Genomic DNA, 20,800 nt, shown 5'->3' with positions numbered 1-20,800 from the left:
CTTACAATGAGGAAGATCAAATGAAAAACTAACAAGTATAAAATTAATACATCTTCATTTAATCCATTTTCATGTATTTTATTCCTTACAATTGTTCCTAAGAATGTATGGGTGCTAAATATTGTGGGCATTAAAGGGAGGTAGATAAAGTAAAATTAACCCCTATTTAAGAATATTTCAGTTAGTGTTGACCAAACTGAATTTATTTCATGACAGTCATTGATTAATTCTACCCTACTCCTGGTTTCTACTTTTTTTGTGTACATGACATGCAGAGGCAATGCGTACTAAATAAAGACTGATTCAGACTCCTACATTTTCAACACAAGTTTAGAGGCCAACTATCCTCAACACGATTTATTTATTTAAAGAATATGTTCAGCATGGATGAATTCCAGAGCATGCAGTATTTTGTTCTTCGTTAATAAAAAATATTTTTGGACAAACAGCTTACTTTCTAGCATTTGTTCATATTGACTGAATTGCTGGGATTCCAGATTTACACTAAAGCAATCACTGCTAGTGGTGAGTCAACTTTATGTCCTATTTCTCCATGACTAAGTTTAATATTTTGTGTGTTTCCTTTCTGAATATACCGGATATATCATGGCCAAAACATGTTTTTCTAATATTGTTATTCATGCTAAACTTCTCATCTGTCACAATCATGAGTTTGTAATAGCTATTATAACCAAGAACACTTTGAAAGTTAACATTTCCTTGTGTTTCCTGTTTCCTGACTTCTTTTAATGCAATCTTTTTGCCCACAAATTCAAATAAAGCACAGTGTATTCTACTTGTGAGTTCATAAGTTGAGCATCATCTATATATATATGTATATAAAAATATATTTGTATATATAGATATATACATATATATATTTTTTTTTAAGATGGAGTCTCACCCTGTCACCCAGGTTGGAGTGCAGTGGTGCGATCTCAGCTCACTGCAAGCTCCACCTCCAGGGTTCACGCCATTCTCCTGCCTCAGCCTCCCAAGCATCATATTTTTAAAACTACTTTACATAGGCAAGTTTTGTCAAATAATATTTAAATAGAGGTATTTATTGTGAGTCTGTTACGGGACAATTGACAAGGTTGCTTGATTCATCTAGCAGTTTTAAATATAAGATGCTATTGCTGAATGCATACACACTCAAACAAAGGCACATGGAAAAACAGAACAGTATATTTATAAATGTAAGCAATGTAGAAAGTTATCAGTCTGATGTTTCTTCTCATTCCATTCCATAATGTACCATAGTTGAAATGAAATTCTGAGATACACTTTGATTTCAGCTTTGAAGACAGAATTGCTTATTTTTTAGTGGTTACAGTATTTGCCAATGAAAGATTTATATAATTTAATTTTTTCAACTTCAGTGCCTAGTAATAGGGCTGGGAGGTATTAAGGCAGGTAGTAGAAGTAATATTTGTAGTCTTTTTAAAAATTTTTTTCTTTTCTTTTTTTTTTTGAGACAGTGTCTTACCTCACTCTGTCACCCAGGCTGAAGTGCAATGAACATGCAATCTCAGCTCACTGCAGCCCCGCCTCCCGGGTTCAAGGGATTCTCGTGCCTCAGCCTCTCAAATAGCTGAGATTACAGGCGTGTGTCACCAGACCTAGCTAGTGTTTTGTATTTTTTAGTAGAGACAAGGTTTCACCATGTTGGCCAGGCTGGTCTCAAACTCCTGGCCTCAAGTGATCCACCTACCTCAGCCTCCCAAAGTGCTGGTGTTACAGGCCTGAGCCACCATGCCTGGCCTAAATTTGTTATAATAGAATTTATTTTTATTCTACTAATAATCTCACCTCCTGCTCAAAGGAAAATGGGTTTACCATAGAATAATATATATTCAAAACAATGCTTTGGGGCATGTTTATTTGGAAATGAGGTACTATGTATTAAAAGATGCATGTTCATTTTCTTTGTTCTTTCTTTGATGTTCTCTGTTACTTGATATTGAGCAACTTGCTGACCACAGTATTTCCTCGTAGTCTTTTGAAATTCCTTCTCCCTTGTGACTAGACAGTTATAAAACCCTGTATTACTTAGAAATGTTTGGTTTTAATGGAAACCCAAATCGTACTTGCTTCAGTTAATTTTTTTGAAAAAATAATGTATTGACATATAACTAAAAATGCTGGTTTCAGGTAGAGAAAGACTAAACCCCCAGTGATGTTCTGAGGGTTCTTATATTGTCATTCTCAGCTTAGTTTATCAGGTCATCAAAGTGATACATACTTTTCTAAAAACTGTGGTGCTTGGAAGGCTGAGGCATAAGAATCATTTGAACCCGGGAGGCTGAGGTTTCAGTGAGCTGAGATCATGCCACCGCACTCCAGCCTGAGCGACAGAGTGAGACTGTCTAAAAAAATAAAATAAAAAAATGAAAACCGTGGTAACAAGTCTCTGGTAAAATGTTAACCCAGTTTTGGTCAAATTCTGAAACAGATTGGAGTTTGGACTAGGCTGGTTGACTGTGCCCATATTTTATTTCACCATTTCACTAAAGATCATGCAGAGAAACAGGCATATCACATGAGATAGAAGTACAAAGGAATGAGGAGTCAAACATTGAATTGTATTATTTAGCTATTTCTGCATAATGAAAGATTCTAAAACTAGTTGGTGTAAAACAATGAACATTTATTATTTGTGTTAAGTCTATAGTCATCTGGGTGATTCTACTGATAGTTGGATTCAACCTATCTTAACGGTGCTTGTTCTTATGTCTGCAGTTATCTGTTGTGGGTTGAGTGGACCTGGATCACATAAGATGGCCTTGGCTGTTATGACTTGGCTGTGCTCCACATTCTATCTCATTCTGCAGCAGAAGGATGTAGACTTGTTCTCACTGCAGACGAAGGGCTTCAAAGCAGAGACTGGAAAAAACAGAAGCCTCTCAGGTCTAGGTTCAGAAATTGCTTGTCATATCTACTGCATTCTACCTACCAGGCCAGGCCATCCCAGATTCAAGGATGAAGAAATAGACTTTGCCTCTTAATGGAGGCACTGCAAACTTATAATGCAAAGGGCATAGATAGAGGGAGTAGTCGAAAATTAGGAACATTAGTACAATTAACCTGAAACACCAAGAAAGGGAGAAAGTAAAGCTGGGCAGGAGAAATAAATTTAAAAAGATGTCTTTACTGCTGACTTTAAATGTGGACTGTGGCTTTTGTGGTTAAGACCCCACTTAAGCTTTTGGCTTAAGGCTCATGCCAAACTCAGCTTTATAAAGTCCCACAATTCTTCCAACAAAAATAATGGCTTCTCAAAGATAATAAAGCAGTACTTTGTTTCCCATTAGTTTTATCTTTCTTGCCTATATGTTCTTCAAGAGCCCTATAAGGAATGTGTATTTTTCAGAGAAGTTGTGAGTGTCTCTGTGCTACATGCCATTAAAAATCAAAACCCAGCTCTGATTTCTAACTTTGGCTGAAATATTAATCCCACTTGTCTGGACTCTATAATTTATCTAGAGCATTTACAAGAGTGACTTTTTAGTTCTCAAGTAACTCAGAAAATAATGTATTTATTTTGTTCCCTTTTTTTCAAAGAAAAAATGGAACTTTCCAAATTAGCATCTAAGCAAATTGGAGACACATTGAGGAGGGCTGGCCTACCAACCAATACTTTTTAGTCAAACATAAAATAGGCAACCGCTACTATATGGGAGAATGTGAACAATAGTTCTGGGGTGAAGAAATCTTCCTCAATGTGACTGAAAATACACTTAGTGCTAGAGAAGTCTAGGCACTAGGTCAGATCCAAAGGGCAAGTATTTTAAATTAATGAAATTTCTTTCTTTTACACCAAGCTTCTACAACCTGTGACCCAATGTGGCCCAGGACGGCTTTGAATGTCGTCCAACACAAATTTGTAAAATTTCTTAAAACATTATGAAATTTTTTTGCAGTTTATTTTTATTAATTTTTTTTAGCTCATCAGCTATCATTAGTGTTAATGTATTTTATGTGTGACCCAAGACAATTCTTCTTCAACTGTGACCAGGGAGGCCAAAAGATTAGACACCCCTGTTTTACATCATTGTTAACAGGATAATAAATTAGGGCATTGATAGGTATCAGAGGATTTTTAAATTTTATCATATTATTTTATGTATCTGAATTTATATATTTTCAATGATTCCAAAAGTGTGATGCAATTAATATTCTTACATACGTGTTAAATACTAATTTTAAAAATAAACTTTATTTCAACATATCAGTGTATTACAGCTTTAAATAAAATAGTGTTATGATGAATGAATTACATTTTTATGGAATAATATGCATTTTTCACCATTTTAAAAGAAAGTTAAGAAAAATTCATTAATGAGTTTATTAGGAGAGGGTGATATCTTAAAGGATATATTGATAATTCTCACTTCTGCTCTAATGTTTGCAAAGAAATTAAATATTTTATTTATATGAATATCTAGAAATATAAAAGAAAATGTTAATATATTCATTTTTTAATGTTGTGGTTTGTGTTTAATTCAACAAGCAAATATTATTTATAACATTTACATTCATTCAGCATAACATCCCAACTCTGTGTTAATAGCATTTTTCCCACTGGGAAGGATTAATTAGTAAAACTTGAGAAACATATACCATAAGAGAAGACCTGTGCAGTGTTCTTGTTTTAATTAAGTCATAATAACATTATCCAAACAGGTTACCATTTTCCTTACAGAAGACTCAACTCAGCCTCTAAAATGATGTCTTGAATGATTGTTCATTACCAGGGTGTTAGCCAGTGTGTAAAGGATGATGACCTCAGTCTCTCCTTTGACAAAATGGAAGCTCTTATAGCAGTAAACAGCACCACAAATAAGACATTTTATGGAGGTCTTACTTTACTCTCTACCCATATAATTCTATAAAGTGGAGGGGTAATTTACTTTGAAGAATACATTTGCACATCCAAAGATTCAGGTCCATAAATGTATTAAATAATGCTTACATATTTTCACTGAGGCATAAATGGTCAATTGTATTAAAAGCAGAGACAACCAGAAACTTTCTCCCAAAAAATAAAATAAATTACCTAATTCATGAAACCCATAATGTAACACAAAATAATTAATGTGGAAATAATTAAAGAAAAACAGATTCAAAGATTTAAATATAAAATTACTGATTATTTCTTGTATAATTTATTGTCCATATATGTGCATTATATTTTAAATTCTAATTTAGTTTTCTGAAAATATGTTTTTATATTCTTGAATACAGCTGGAAATTAGAGAGCACTACCATGTTTGCAAATATATTCTGATATGGAAAAGGCACAAGATTCTACATAATCCAAAAACAGAGGGTCTTGCATCCATTTTCTGGATAGTTCAGCTGAATACAGATTTGCTTTTATTTTTGAGGGTAACACTTTCATAAACTAAATAGACTTTAATTCCACTTGTGATATATGTGGATGGAACCTAGAGGCATATTACATGTAAGGCTGAAATTACTACTGCATGATAAACTACCAGAGAAATGTATTCATTCTTTCTAGCTACTAATTTATTACTCAATATACTGAATAACCAATGTATTAAATTGAGCTCTCTGAGCTTTCTCTCCTCTTGGTCTTCCAATTAACAAGTTGGCAACAGCTCAAACTCTTATCTGACTCACTGTGATATTAAATCCAACATGGTATAGTAGGGATATATTGAATTTTATATTTTTACTTTTGATTAAATTTGAAAATTTATCATGCAATGTTGTTGTTTGGGGATAGAAAAGAGTTTGAAATATTTCTGGACGGGAAAAAAGTGTTAATTGAATGCTTATTGGTTAGCTTATTTAAAACCATTCATGATAAGAAATCATCAGAATAAGCATGCTTTACTTTACCTTGAAATAAAATTAATTTCATTTTAAAGTCTTTTAATGCTCCTTAATATTGAATATACAATGCTGAGATATGTAAAGTGGTATTTATTCACCATTTCTCAGGCAAGTTTAAGCAAAATTGAAAATTTTAATTGCATCTGATTTGACCATTGCTAAGATGATTAGTTTTTCTTATCATAAGGACATAAGTAAAATTTTAATATTTACTTTTGGAATATGAGTAGAAAAATGAGGAGAAAGGATGAGCAAGAAGGGAAGGATGAAGAGGCAAAGGAGGTCAGTGGGGAACAGAAAGAGGAGAAAGAACAGAAAGAAGGCATTGTTATAGTTTAAAATACATAACTTAGCTATCAGTTCATCACTAATACTAAGCCTACACAACATGGCAGTAAGTTGTACATTAAGATTAGAAAGTTAATTTTCATGTATAGAAGGTTGTTCTGTATTCACACCTGAGATGGCTATTTTGACACTTAAGATATTTTAGTTTGTGAGGCTTTAAAAATATTTTACCATGTTTTTTTATGTGGAAAAATACATATAACAAAATTTGCCATCTTACCCATTTTTAAGTATACAGCTTGGTGGTATTAAACACATCCATAATGTTGTGCACCCACCACCACCATATATCTCCATAACTCTTCATCGTGTAAAATGGAAACTGTGTACCCTTGAATCAATAACTCCTCATTCTCTCCTCCCCCGGACCCTGGTACCTACCATTCCACTTTCTTTCCGTATGACTTTGACTATTCTAAATATCTTATGTAAATGGAATTAACAGTATTTGTCTTTCTGTGACTGGCTTATTTCACTTAGCTATGATTTGTTTTTAGTTCAGTAAATATTTAGGTTATGTACAGAAGTTCTGTCTTAGTGATTCAATTTTTACATGCATATGCAATGGAAGGGAAAAACTAGTCAATTATTAAGCTAATTTATTTCCAAACTATTTTCACAACTTAATATGACTATATTATTTTTAAATGTTCCATAGCTTTCATCTCTAATTCACTTGTCATAAGCAAATGTAATATTATATCTATATGTCACTAGACAGAGAACTTGATATAAATATTTTTGCAGGACCTATATAAAATGTTATAGTAATATATATGGTGCACACCTAGAAAAATATAAATGCATTTGTTTAATTACATTGATATATGGATATTTTTATTATTATTTATTCAGAATTGAGATCATTCTGACTTTTCAACTTGTTTGTGATGTGTCAAAATAATTCAAATAACAAGTCAGTGAGATTATTTTACATTATAGACACTGTGGGAGTCCTATGCAGATTTTCATCCTGCCGAATAATAAAGACAGACTGCCTAATGTGCATACTCAATCTAGAAATAAAACTGAACACTTTGCAAAATAACTTGGAATATAATTTGTGTTCTTAAAATATTACCAAGATTCATTTTCTTCCCTAATGTGTCACTATTTCATGACTTCCCACATCTTTGAGATTTTTCTAGAGAAAGCTCCTACTCAAGTATATTTGAATCATAGGTAAAGCTTTTATTGTTTTCTTATTTTGAGCTTTTAAGACACTGTAATTGAACTCTGTTTTTTGCCAAAACTAACAAAACATGTGGCTTGTTAAGTTGTCTAGACCAAGCAAAACTTCAAATGCAACAAATTGAACAACAATAAAAATAATAATTATCTACCAAATCTTTAAGTTTCTATTAGTTGTTCTTCCTATTACAACTTCTGACATGTGCACTGGTTAACCATTGACTTTCATCAAAGGCAATTATAAACATCCATTCCACCATGACACTACAAAATCTGGGGAAGACGATAATAAATCTTTCAGGTCACTCATGCTGTGCAGTGATTCACACTTTACGTTATAATTGCATTGGAGATTGGAATATTTGTGACTAAATCTAACCTGAATCAAAAGCTAATCAAGATACTGACTTTATATACAATATACTATTACTCAGTCATAAAAAAGAATACAATTATGTCTTTTACAGCAACAAAGATGGAACTGGAAGCCATTATCTTTAGTGAAATGACTGAGAAACAGAAAGTTTTAAAAATGTGTGTTCCCAACTAGAAGTCAGAACGAAACAGTGGGTACATACAGACATACAGAGTGGAGTAATAGACATTGGAGACTCCAAAATGCGGGAGGGTGGGAGGCAAGGGATAACATCCTACCTATTGGGTACAATGCACACTATTCAGGTGATGGGTACACTAAAAGCCCAAATTTCACCACTATGCAATATATTCATGTATCGCAACTGGACTTGTACCCCTAAATCCATAAAATAAATAATTTTTGAAAATAAAAAATTAAATTAAATTAAATTGCATAAATTTAAACTCATACATCAATTTCTAAGAACAAGTGAACCGACATTTCTGAAAATAAATAAAAATTGTTATTGCTTTTACATTTAGAATATTTTAAAGAGGTATCAAAATATATAAGATGTGAATTATTATTATATCTGTTGGGTGTATACCAACGTAGCCTTCAAAGCAGCAAACCCCAGTTTATCTGAAATTTATGGCTTCTCATAAACTAGGGTTTCCTCAGATCAGAAATTTAGATTTTCCTACCATGTAACAGCATAATATATAAAACCTGTGCAATTGAAAAGGAAATAAAGTATAAAACAATATATATTTTAATAGATGATCTCTTTTACAATATGGATTATACATACCATCTGAGAGAAGTGGGGTTTCTGCTTACTAAGGGCTACTCATATGTATATAGCATCTAGTCTTCTGCTTTTCCAAAAGCAAGTAGCAATGAATAGCTGAAGATTTGTATTCATATTATTTCTGCAAATCAAATAATTAAGTTCTACTTATTCATATTTTTATTTCTCAAAAGAAATATGAAACTAATTTGGAAAATACATTGTGTTTTTTCTGCATTATTCAAAAACAACTCAGAGTAAAATATTTATTTTTAATATATGAAAATTATTGCATGCTTACTTATGGACACTATGGGCTTTCCAAGTAGGTACCATGTCTTGCTCATCAAATAATTATCACAGTGCCTATCCCAATGCCTGACACAAAGTAGAGACTCAATAAATATTCCAAGAAAAAAAGTGAATTTCAGATATTAGTTTCTAGGATGGTATCTAGTTTTTCTATACACTAATTCTGATTCCTCAGTCTGGTATGGCGATTATATAAATACATATATATGAATTATAGTATAGCCATAAATAAATAATACCACCTTTTCCCTAGGGGAAAGCTCAAAATGATTTTGGTTAAACAAGGATTATGAGCCTTTTTAATTACTTGCAATTAAGAATCAGAACACACCCTTGTCTTATGGCTCTTTTAGAAAAATATTCCCTAGGAATTTCAGTACAGTTTAGGCTGTAATTGTAATTGACAATTACAATTGACAGTTACAAGATAGTAATAAGAGTAAAGCTATTCCCTCTTTAAATTCAACTAAATTATAAGTGGATTCTACTCCAAAATTCATACTGAAAATAATGCAAGTTCAAAATAACTTTCTCCACTAATTTATTATATAGATATTCTGTTACGATTCTAAATAAAAGATAACAAAGCATACAAGGATCCCATCTTATTAGAAATATAAATCTAATTTTTCCTAATAAATATTATACTTGGCCAATAGTATTTCTGACCATGGCAGAGTGTGCTTTCCGTAGATAGACACAACGATGCCTTCCAACTCACATAATCATCTCCCTGAACCTGGAAACATGGTGAAAGTGACTCCACAACTCTTCTTGAATTCTATTAATGCCACACACATCTATTTTGTTTCTAAGGATGCTCCCACTTGGAATACAGTCACTGTGTTGCAAGCAAACTAAAATTAGCCCTCATGGAGAGTAGATGTTTCAGCTGACATCCCAGCAGAGGCTCCAGCTGACATTTAGCATCAACCCTTATTTATATGAGAAAAGTCATCCCTTTCCCCAGCCATAGAATCACCTCTAACCTTCATGTCTTTCCAACTGAAACCCATACCCTGTGGAAAACAGCTAAGCTCATCCCTGTACTGAACAAGAAGGCCTTAAAATTCCTCTCAACTTGACTAATCTTAGACAGGTTTCTTCCTGACTACAGATCCATGACCTTTCTTTTCTAGAGCATTTACTTACGAAAACTTGCAATTATAAACTTTATCTCTGCCTCTATGAGATGTAAAGCTTCTTCCCTCTTCTCACCAGTTTTACAAGGAATGTCTTCGTCAAAGTTTTAGGAACAATCCCTTTGAAATGTATATTCATTTAAGGAGATATTGTCCCTAATTTTGAATCTCTGTGGGAGGTTAGGAGTCTAACTTCAAGCAAAGAGAGATGACATAGTCACTTTGACCAATTTCTTTGCTAATGTCATCTGCTAATGCCTTTGCTAATAGTTTTCCGTTAGCTTATTCCAACATTTTAAAATTCTCCCACCTTTTCTTTCAGTGAAGTTGAATATAATTGCTCTCTTTTATTGAAACAGTCTTGATCCATATTGCAAGAGTCTTGAATGAAGTCTCCTTATCTTTTTTTTTCTTTTTCTAGAAATGGGGTCTTGTTATGTTGCCAAGGCTGGCTTCAAACTCTGGCCTCAAGTAATCTTCCTGCTTCAGCCTCTGGAGTAGCTGGGACTACAGTTTCCTTGCCATTTTTAACAAGTGTCCAGAGCATTTTTTTCTTGTATAGTTCCTGGTTGAACTTTTAACCTACAGAATTCATGTACGTTTTAAATGTTTTTATGTCATTAAGTTTAGGGTTATTATACAAAAACAGTAGTTAGAACACAGTTTATCCTGAAAAAAAAATCATTGCAATATATAATTGAAATTATATATAAATAAAAAATATGAGAGAACAGTACTGTTTTAATGCAAGAAGTTAGAAGAAAAAATTGGAAAATTAAGAATTTTAATTGATCCTTTTCTCAAATATACAATTATATACATATATATATATATATATATTTTTTTTTTTTTTTTTTTTTTGAGACCGGAGTCTCACTCTGTCTCCCAGGATGGAGTGCAGTGGCACGATCTTGGCTCACTGCAAGCTCCGCCTCCTGGGTTCACGCTGTCTCAGCCTCCCGAGTAGCTGGGACTACAGGCGCCTGCCACCACGCCTGGCTAATTTTTTTTTTTTTTTTTGTATTTTTAGTAGAGACGGGATTTCACCGTGTTAGTCAGGGTGGTCTCGATCTCCTGACCTCGTGATCCTCCCGCCTCGGCCTCCCAAAGTGCTGGGATTACAGGTGGGAGCCACCTCTCCCAGCCCACAATTATATTTTTTATTAACCTTTGCCATAGAAACCTAGCCCAATTCATGCTGGAATGGAGGAAATTGTTCACCTTCTCTTGACCAACAGTTGGACTGATGACACTGTCAGACAATGCTCATGATCAAGGTTAGACTCACCATTCATCCTTTGTTGCTACTATTAACCTCAAGTGTTAGTTCATCACTGCTATCTATTGGATTTTACCCTAATCATAATCTTCTTTTGTCAACTGGAAGTTTAAACCTTCTCCACTCTCCTCATATGTTTTTTTGTTCAACACTCTTTCACTCATCAGTGTAAACAGAAGCCATGAAACCAATTATAGTGTAGACTCATCTATTTTTATTACTTTTGTTTGTTTGTTTTAGTAAGTGAGATACCACTCCTTCTGTCTTAGGCCAGTTCCTTCAACTACACCTTAAATTTCAACACCTTCCACATTCTCAGTAGGAACTTCACCATAGAGGCAGGCAATAACAGATGTCAAAATTTTTATAGACATTTTGTTAGTAAATATAAAAATTTTTTTCACTTTCATATTGCTTGACTTCTCAGCAGCATTTGAGAGTGTGTATCTGCAAACCCAAAGCTCAGGCAACGAAAGCAAAAATAAACAAGTGGGACTACATGAAACTAAAAAGCTCCTGCACACATACACACACAAAACAAAAACAAAACAAAATAACAGAGTGAAGAGTGGAGAGAATCTAAGGATTGGGAAAAAAAGAATTGCAAACCATATATTTGATCAGGTGTTAACATCCGAAATACATAATGAATTCACACAACTCCATAGAAAAAAGAACACAAATAACCTAATTAAGAAATGAGGAAAGAACCTGAATAGACATTTTTCCAAAGAAGACATACAAATGGCCAACAGATATATAAGATGGTGCTCAACATCACTAATTAGCAGTGGAATGCAAATCGAAACCACAGTGTGATATTACCTCACACCTGTTAAGATGACAATTATGAAAAAGACAAGAGATCATCATTGTTGGTGAAGCTGTGAAGTAAAGGGAACCCTTGTACATTCTTGATGGTAATATAAATTGGTACAGCAATTCTGGAAAACGTGGAGGTTCCTCCAACAATTAAAAATAGAACTACTTTATGATTCAACAATACTTCTGCTAGATATAAAAGAAATACAAATAGCACCTAGTAAAACAAGCTTTACTCCCATGTTCATTGCAGCATTACTCATCATGTTCAAGATATGAAAACAACCTAAGTGTCCACTGACAGATAAATGGATTGAAAATAATATATTAATATGAATTATAGATATATACTTGTCAGCCTTAAAAATGAAGGAGATACTGCCTTTGTGACAACATTCACGTTGTCACAACATTCATGTTGGTAACCCAGAGGACATTAGGCTAAGAGAAATAAGCCAGACACAGAAAGAAAAATATTGCATGATTTCAATTATACATAGCAAACAGAGAATAGAACAGTGATTACTGGGGAAATCAGGGGAAATAAATAGAATGACGTGAAGTGGGTTAAAGGTTATGAACTTGCAGCTATGTAGAATGAATAGGTCTAGAGCTCTAATGTAGATCATGAGGGTTATAGTTAACAATATTGTATTGAATACTGAAAATTTACTAAGAGAGTAGATTTTTAGGCACTCTTGTTTAAGGGGAAGTAAGTAATTATAAAAGGTGATGGATAGAATAATTTGCTTGAATGTAGTTATCATTTCACTATATGTATTAGTTCGTTTTCAGGCTGCTAATAAAGATATACCTGAGACTGGGTAATTTATCAGGGAAAGAGGTTAAATGGACTCAGTTCCACATGGCTTGGGAATCCTCACAGTCATGGCGGAAAAGATGAAGGAAGAGCATAGGGACATCTTAAATGGCAGCAGGCAAGAGAAGGTGTGCAGGGGAACTCTCCTTTATAAAACCATCAGATCTTGTGAGACTTTTTTTTTTTTTGAGACGGAGTCTCACTCTGTCCCCAGGCTGGAGTGCAGTGGCGTGGTCTCGGCTCACCGCAAGCTCTGCTTCCAGGGTTCACGCCATTCTCCTTCCTCAGCCTCCCGAGTAGCTGGGACTACAGGTGCCCGCCACCATACCCGGCTAATTTTTTTTGTATTTTTAGTACAGACGGGGTTTCACCATGTTAGCCAGGATGGTCTCGATCTCCTGACCTCATGAGCTGCCCGCCTCAGCCTCCCAAAGTGCTGGGATTACAGGCGTGAGCCACTGCACCTGGCCGAGACTTATTCACTATCACCAGAATGGCATGGGAAAAACCTGCCCAATCATTCAATTAGCTCCCACTGGGCTGCTAATAAAAACATATTCAAGCTAGGTAATTTATAAAGGAAAGAGGTTTAATGGACTCACAGTTCCACATGGCTGGGGAAGCCTCACAATCATGGCAGAAGATGAAGAAAGAGCAAAGGGACATCTTACATGGTGGCAGGCAACAAAGAGAGTGTGCAGGGGAACTCCCTTTTATAAAACCATCAGGTCTCATGAGACTTATTCCATTTGATGACAATAGCACAGGAAAAACCTGCCCCCGTGATTCAGTCACCTCCCACCACAATTACCCTCCCACAACACGTAGGGATTATTACAATTCAAGGTGCAATTTGAGTGGGGGCACAGAGCCAAACCATATCATTCCATTCTTGGCCCTTTCCAAATCTCATGTCCTCACATTTCAAAACCAATCATGCCTTTCCAATAGTCCCCCAAAATCTTAACTGATTCCAGCATTAACCCCAAAGTCCACAGTGCAAAGTCCCATCTGAAACAAGGCAAGTCCTTCTGGCTATGAGCTTGTAAATCAAAAGCAATGGGAGTACAGATATTGGGTAAATAACACCCATTCCAAATGGCAGAAATTGGCCAGAATGAAGGGGCTACAAGCCCCATGCAAGTCCGAAATCCAGCAAGGCACTCAAATCTTAAAGCTCCAAAATGATCTCCTTTGACTGCATGACTCACATCCAGGTCACACTGGTGCCAGAGGTGGGTTCCCATGGTCTTGGCCAGCCATGCTTTTGTGACTTTGCAGGGTACAACCCCCTTCCTGGCTGTTTTTGTAGGCTAGTGTTGAGTGTCTGCAGTTTTTGCAGGTACACGTGCAAGCTGTCACTGGAGCTACCATTCTGGGGTCTGGAGGATGGTGACCCTCTTCTCACAGCTCCATTAGGCAGTGACCAGTGGGACTCTGTGTAGGGGGTCCCACCCCACATTTTCCTTTGTCACTGCCCTAGCAGAGGTTCTCCATGAGGGCCTCTAACTTCTGACTAAACTTCCAGGCATTTCCATACATGCTCTGAAATCTAGGTGCAGGTTCCCAAACCTTAATACTTGACTTCTGTGTACCTGCAGGCTCAATATACACGAAAGCTGTCAAGGCTTGGTGCTTGCACCCTTGAAGCCATGGCCTGAGCTATACCTTGGCCCCTTTTAGCCATGGCTGGAGCAGCTGAGATGTAGGGCACCAAGTCCCTAGGCAGTATGAGGCAGGGGGGGCCTGGGCCTGGCCAAGAAAACAATGTTTTCATCCTTGGCCTCATGGCCTGTGATGGGAGGAGCTGCCCTGAAGATCTCTGACCTCTCTGGAGACATTTTCCCCATTGTCTTGGTGATTAACATTTGGCTTCTTGGTACTTATGCAAATTTCTGCAGCAGGCTTCAATTTCTCTCCAGAAAATGGATTTTTCTTTTCTATAGTATTGTCAGCCTGCAAATCTTCCAAGCTTTCATGCTCTGCTTCCTTTTGAATGCTTTGCTGCTTAGAAATTTCTTCCCCCAAATACCCTAAATCATCTCTGTCAAGTTCAAAGTTCCATAGATCTCTAGGGCAGGGGAAAAATGCAGCCAGTCTCTTTGCATAGCAAGAGTGACCTTTATTCCAGTTCCTAACAAGTTCCTCATCTCCACTGGAGACTACTTCAACCTGGATGTTATTGTCCATACCACTATCTGCCTTTTGGTCAAAGCCATTAGACAAATCTCTAGGAAGTTCCAAACTTTCCCACGTCTTCATGTATTCTGAGCCCTCAGGGTCTCTAGGAAGTTTGAAACTTTCCTGCATTTTTCTGTCTTCCTCTGAGCCCTCCAAACTGTTCCAGCCTCTGCCTGTTACCCAGTTCCAAAGTCACTTCCACATTTTAGGGTATTTTTGCAGATGCACTCCACTCCTGGTACCAAAATCTATGTTATTCAGTGTTCTCTAGAGGTACAGAACTGATAGGATAAATGTATGTATAAAAGGGAGTTTACTACAGAGTATTGACTCACACAATCACAAGATCATGTCCCGCAATAGGTGGTCTGCAAGCTGAGAAGCAGTGAAGCCAGTCTGAGTCCCCAAACCTCAAAGGTAGGGAAGCCAACAGTGCAGTTTTCAGTCTGTGGTCAATGGCCCAAGAGCCTCTGGCAAACCACTGGTGTAGGGCCAAGAGTCCAAAAGCTGAAGAACTTAGAGTCTGATGTTCAAGGTCAGGAAGCATCCAACATGGGAGAAAGATAGAGGCCAAGAAGACTTAGCCAATCTAGTCCTTCCACATTCCTCTGCTTGCTTTTATCCTAGCTACACTGGCAGCTTATTAGATGGTACCCTCTCAGATTGAAGGTAGATCTGCCACTCCTAGTCCACTGACTCAAATGTTAATCTGCTTTGCCAGCACCCTCACAGACACATCCAGGAATAATACTTTGCATCCTTCAATCCAATCAAGTTGACACTCAATATTAACCATCACACTATATAGGTGTGTATACCAAATTGTTGTACACCTAAAATGTGTGTAAAAAGATTTAAAAAAAAAAATTGAAAATAAAGACACATATGAAAAAAAGCACCTATCTGAAAAAAACTGCCATGAATTTCTTGTATCACTCCAATTTCTTAGGCTTTATATTTTTGATTAGTTTCATTCACTCTAGCATTCGTATTTCTCCACTATAGCTTCAGTTACCAATTATATACTTCCATCTCACAAAACTGTATCTTCGTTGAAGATTTGGTTTCAAAATTTCAAAAATATGTAATCAATTGTCTCCTGAATATGTACACTTTAATGTCTTATAGGCAAATGAAAGCAGAAGAGAAGTTTTTAGCACAAGTAAAAGGATTAGAAAATAGAGAAAAAGAAGGAAGAGCATTTAAAAGGATATATATGGTGTGTGACATAGAAGCTTCCCAAATGAGAATGAACTGCAGTGCCAGAACAATAATGTAAATAGAATAAGTACAATGCATATTATATCTGGTGAGGGAACAAATTGAAATGGAGGAGCATAAGTATGGAGGTCAAGTTCCTGAGATTATTAGGCAAGGAGGTTGAACCAGGATGTCTGTAGTACTATTAAAAACTGAACAAGGCTAAGAGGTGTGATAAAGGCCTATTTACTCTGGAGTAGAAAAAGTAATAAGAAATTGTTTTAAGCAATATTATTTATTGTATAGCATTTATTAAGTGTTGGACTCTATACTGAAAACTTTGAATATATTAACTCATTTATCCTAGCAAGAGTTTTATTAAGTAGAAACTCTTTTTATCGCAATCTTTCAGATGAAGGGTGTGTGAAGAGTTGTATATCGTGCCCAAGTTCAGGAAGATAAATAAGAAGTAAAGCTAAGATATATTCCCAGCTATACTGACTTGAGTTCATGCTTTATGGCATTTGTCACAGTTTTAAAGCTGAAAAAACAACAACAATAACAACAACAACAAAAACTTCTTTCTTTGAATAAACTTTAGTCAGGTTTCTCTGAGCCCTTCTCCTGACTTGGCCTTAACCTTAGCCCCCATCCTTGCTAAGCATGCATGGCCCAGTTGTAGCAAAAATTCTGCTAAGTCAGTTTAACAAAAATTCCCCACCCTTGATATCTAATCACTCTTTATATAGAAGCAAATTCATCATCACTTAACTTTGATAGCTTATCCCCCAGCCTATCTTCAGCAAGAATTCTGTTAAGTATTCTTAGAAATAATTCCCCCACCCTGATGTTTCCTCTGAGTAATTTTTCTCTTGATCCCTTTAATTCTGCTGGTTGACTATATATTTCCACTGTCCTTGCTATACTCAGAGTTGAGGGTGATTTCATTACCCAATTGCAATAGATTTGATGCCTATCACAATAGTGCTAAATAGTCTTCCTCCTCAACAAACTATGCCCTGAAGTAACATACCTCAAAATAATAAAAGCCATCTATGACAAACCCACAGCAAACATCATACCAAACAGAAAAAAAAGCTGGAAGGATTTCCCTTAAGAACTGGAAGAAGTTGAGAATGCCAACTCTCAAGACTCCTATTCAACATAAAACAGCAAGTCTTAGCCAGAGTAATCAGAAAAGAGAAAGAAATAAAAGACATTACATGGGAAAAGAGGAAGTCAGATTATCTCACTTCACTAAGGATATGATTCTATACCTTAGAAAACTCTAAAGACTCTGACAGAAGTCTTTTACAACTAATAAACTATTTAGTAGTTTCAGAATACAAAATCAAGGTACAAAAATCAGTAGCATTTCTATACACCAGTAGCTTTCAAGCTTACAGGCAAATCATGAATGCAATCACATTTAAAATAGCTACAAAAAATACCTAGAAATACATCTAACCAAGGAGGTGAAAACTCTCTACAAGAATTTGTAGAGATGGAAAAACATTCCATGCTTGTGGATCATTAAAATGACCATTTCTCCTACAGCAATCTAGAGATTGAATGCTATTCCTATGAAACTGCTAATGTCATTTATCACAGAAATAGAAAAAACTATTATAAAATTCATATGTAACCAAAAAAAGCCCAAATAGCCAAAGCCGTCTTAAGCAAAAAGAACAAGCCAGAGGCATCACATTCCTCTATCTCAAACTATACTATAAAGCTACAGTAACCAAAACAGCGTGGTACTAGTACAAAAACAGGCATGTAGACCAATGGAACCAAATAGAAAGCCCATAAATAAGACTGCACACCTATAACTATCTCCAAAGTCAACACAAATAAGAAATGGGGAAATGACTCCCTGTTCAATAAGTGGTGCTGGGACAAATGGCTAGCCATATGCAGAGAATGAAACTAGGCACCTGCCTTTCACCATAAACAAAAAGTAACTCAAGATGGATTAAATGTTTAAGTGTAAGATTTCAAAATATAAAAATCCTAGAAGAAAACCTAGGAAATACCCTTCTCATCATCAGCCTTGGAAAGGAATTTGTGGCTAAGTCTTCAAAAGCAATTGCAACAAAAACAAAAACTGACAAGTGGGACCTAATTGAACTAAAAAGCTTTTGCACAGCTACAAAAACTATCAATGGAGTATATCAACAACCTACAGAATGGGAGAAAATATTCATAAACTATGCATCTGACAGAGGTCTAATGTACAGAATCTATAAGGAACTTAAATCAAGAAGTGTAAAATAAACAACCCCATTTTAAAAATGGGCAAAAAACATGGACACTTATCAAAAGAGGATGTAAAGGTAGCCAACCCAGATATAAAAAAATACTCATCATCATCAGCAGTCATCAAAGAAATGCAAATCAAAATCACAACAAGATACCAACTCTTACCAGTCAGAAGGGATATTAATAAATGATCAAAAAATAATATGCCAGCAAAGCTGTGGAGAAAGGGGATGCTTATACAATGTTGGTGGAAATGTAAATTAGTTCAGCCACTGTGGAAAGTAATTTGGAGATTTCTCAAAGAACTTAACACAGAACTACAATTTGATCAAGGAATCCCAGTACTGGTTATATGTCCAAAAGAAAACCACTCATTCTACCAAAAAGACACACACACTCACACATTAATTGCAGTACTATTCACAATAACAAAGACATGGAGTCAACCTAGGTGCTCATCAATGGCTAACTGGATACAGAAAATGTGGTACATATACACCATGGAATACTATGCAGCCATAAGAAATAATGACATTATGTCCTTTACAGTTACATGAATGCAGCTGGAGACTGTTAGCCTAAGTGACTTAACACAGGAACAGAAAAGCAAATACAGCATGTTCTCACTTTTAAGTGGAAGCTAAACACTGAGTACACATAGACATAAACATGGGAGCTATAGACACTGGGGACTGCTGGAAGGGGGAGGGAGGAAAGGGTGAGGGGCTGCCTACTGGGTTCTGTGCTCATTGCCTGGATGATGGGATCATCTATACCCCAAACCTAACCATCATGCAGTGCTCCCATTTGACAGACTTGCACATATACTCCCCCAAATCTAAAATATAAGCTGAAGTGATCTTTTAAAAGAAATAAATAGGTGAACATACTAATAACTTTAAAGCAGTTCATATACATTGGCAAATTTTGTTGCGTTTCACCAGAGAGAACATAAATGTTTAACATTAAAGATATGTTTGTGGGAATCATGTATTATCCACAAGATGGACTATTATAAGTCATCTTTAAGTTCTTAACATATGAAAAATGTCTATGATATTATGTTGTTTATAAAAAGGACATAAATATGTCAAAATGTCAGTGGTGACCATGTAATGGTAATTGAATAATGGGTGATTTCTACTTTTATATGTTTTACATGTACATATATTTTTGCAGTGAGCATGTTTAACTTTCTAAATATGAAATATAATGATGAATGTTTTTTAAAGTTAAGCAATAATAATGAAGTCTTCCTTATTCCTTTAGTAAGTATCAGAATAAATTTTCTTTAACGGTTATGAAGTCATGATTTGAATAGGATCAGATTAATCATTGGACCTCTGGATCTCTTGGCCTGGATCCCAAATGTTCATTGGTGAAATCTTTGTCTTCACTCCTGACTGACTGATAAGGGATTTATTGGTGATCTGACTCCTGAGCCAGTGCTCCAAATGATAATCCACTGAAGTATAGTAAGAGTATACTTACTTTGATTCACATGGTTGCTGAACCCCCACTGCCTATACGCTCTACCAATTCTGCTGGCTTCTTCTCTTGTTGGAATGATTATATTAAGGGTAATATATCCTAGCCTGTTCAGTCTGCTTTAACAAAATACTAAACATTGATTATATTGTAAACCAAGGAAATGTATTTCTCACAGTTCTGGAGATTGGAAAGTCCAAAATCAAGTTACTGGAAGATTCAATGCCTGGTGAGGGACCATTCCTCACAGATAGTACTTTTGAGCTGTATTCTCATATGAAAGAAGTGGCAAAAAAAGCTACCTCATGCCTCTTTTATAAGCACCTGTCCCATTCAGGGGCATCACACTCATGATCTATTGACCTCCCCCAAGTTCTGTCTCTTAATGTCGTCACCTTGGTGATTAGAATATCCGTGTACAAATTTGGGTGGAACAAATACATTCAGGCTATAGCAACTTCAAACTTCAGTGCCTCCCAGGCTCTTCTAAAACTTCTCTCTTCTCATAGCTCTCACTCCTCCTTCCTCATTTACCACCTTCAATTTTCCCTTCGGTTTCCTTGAATCTTTTGATAAGTCGATCTTCAAACTCGTATGTCTTCAATCCCTCTGTTCACCCCTGCCAGACTTTTCCCTTTCAATCCCACCTTTCAACTCCATATAGTTACTGAAAATTTAGGACCCCTGATCTCCCATTGGGAACTCTCAAAGGACTCAGGGGCTCTAAAAACAGCTACAAATC

The 20,800-nt window shown here is 35.7% G+C and overlaps 1 long non-coding RNA gene across 1 annotated transcript; it reads right to left on the bottom strand.

Annotated features, from left to right (window-relative positions):
* Positions 1–8,587: 8,587 nt before the first annotated feature.
* Positions 8,588–20,260, bottom strand: LOC130541457 (uncharacterized). Its single transcript, XR_008955521.2, has 3 exons — positions 20,062–20,260; positions 10,317–10,588; positions 8,588–8,694 (listed from the first exon to the last, which is right to left on the bottom strand). It is a non-coding gene; the product is annotated as an uncharacterized LOC130541457 (long non-coding RNA).
* Between the last annotated feature and the right edge of the window lie 540 nt (positions 20,261–20,800).

The sequence above is a fragment of the Pan paniscus genome, chromosome 3, assembly GCF_029289425.2.
Source record: "Pan paniscus chromosome 3, NHGRI_mPanPan1-v2.0_pri, whole genome shotgun sequence".
Taxonomy (NCBI): domain Eukaryota; kingdom Metazoa; phylum Chordata; class Mammalia; order Primates; family Hominidae; genus Pan; species Pan paniscus.
Note: the sequence above shows the minus strand (reverse complement) of the source record. Positions and strands in the feature narration are given on the sequence as shown.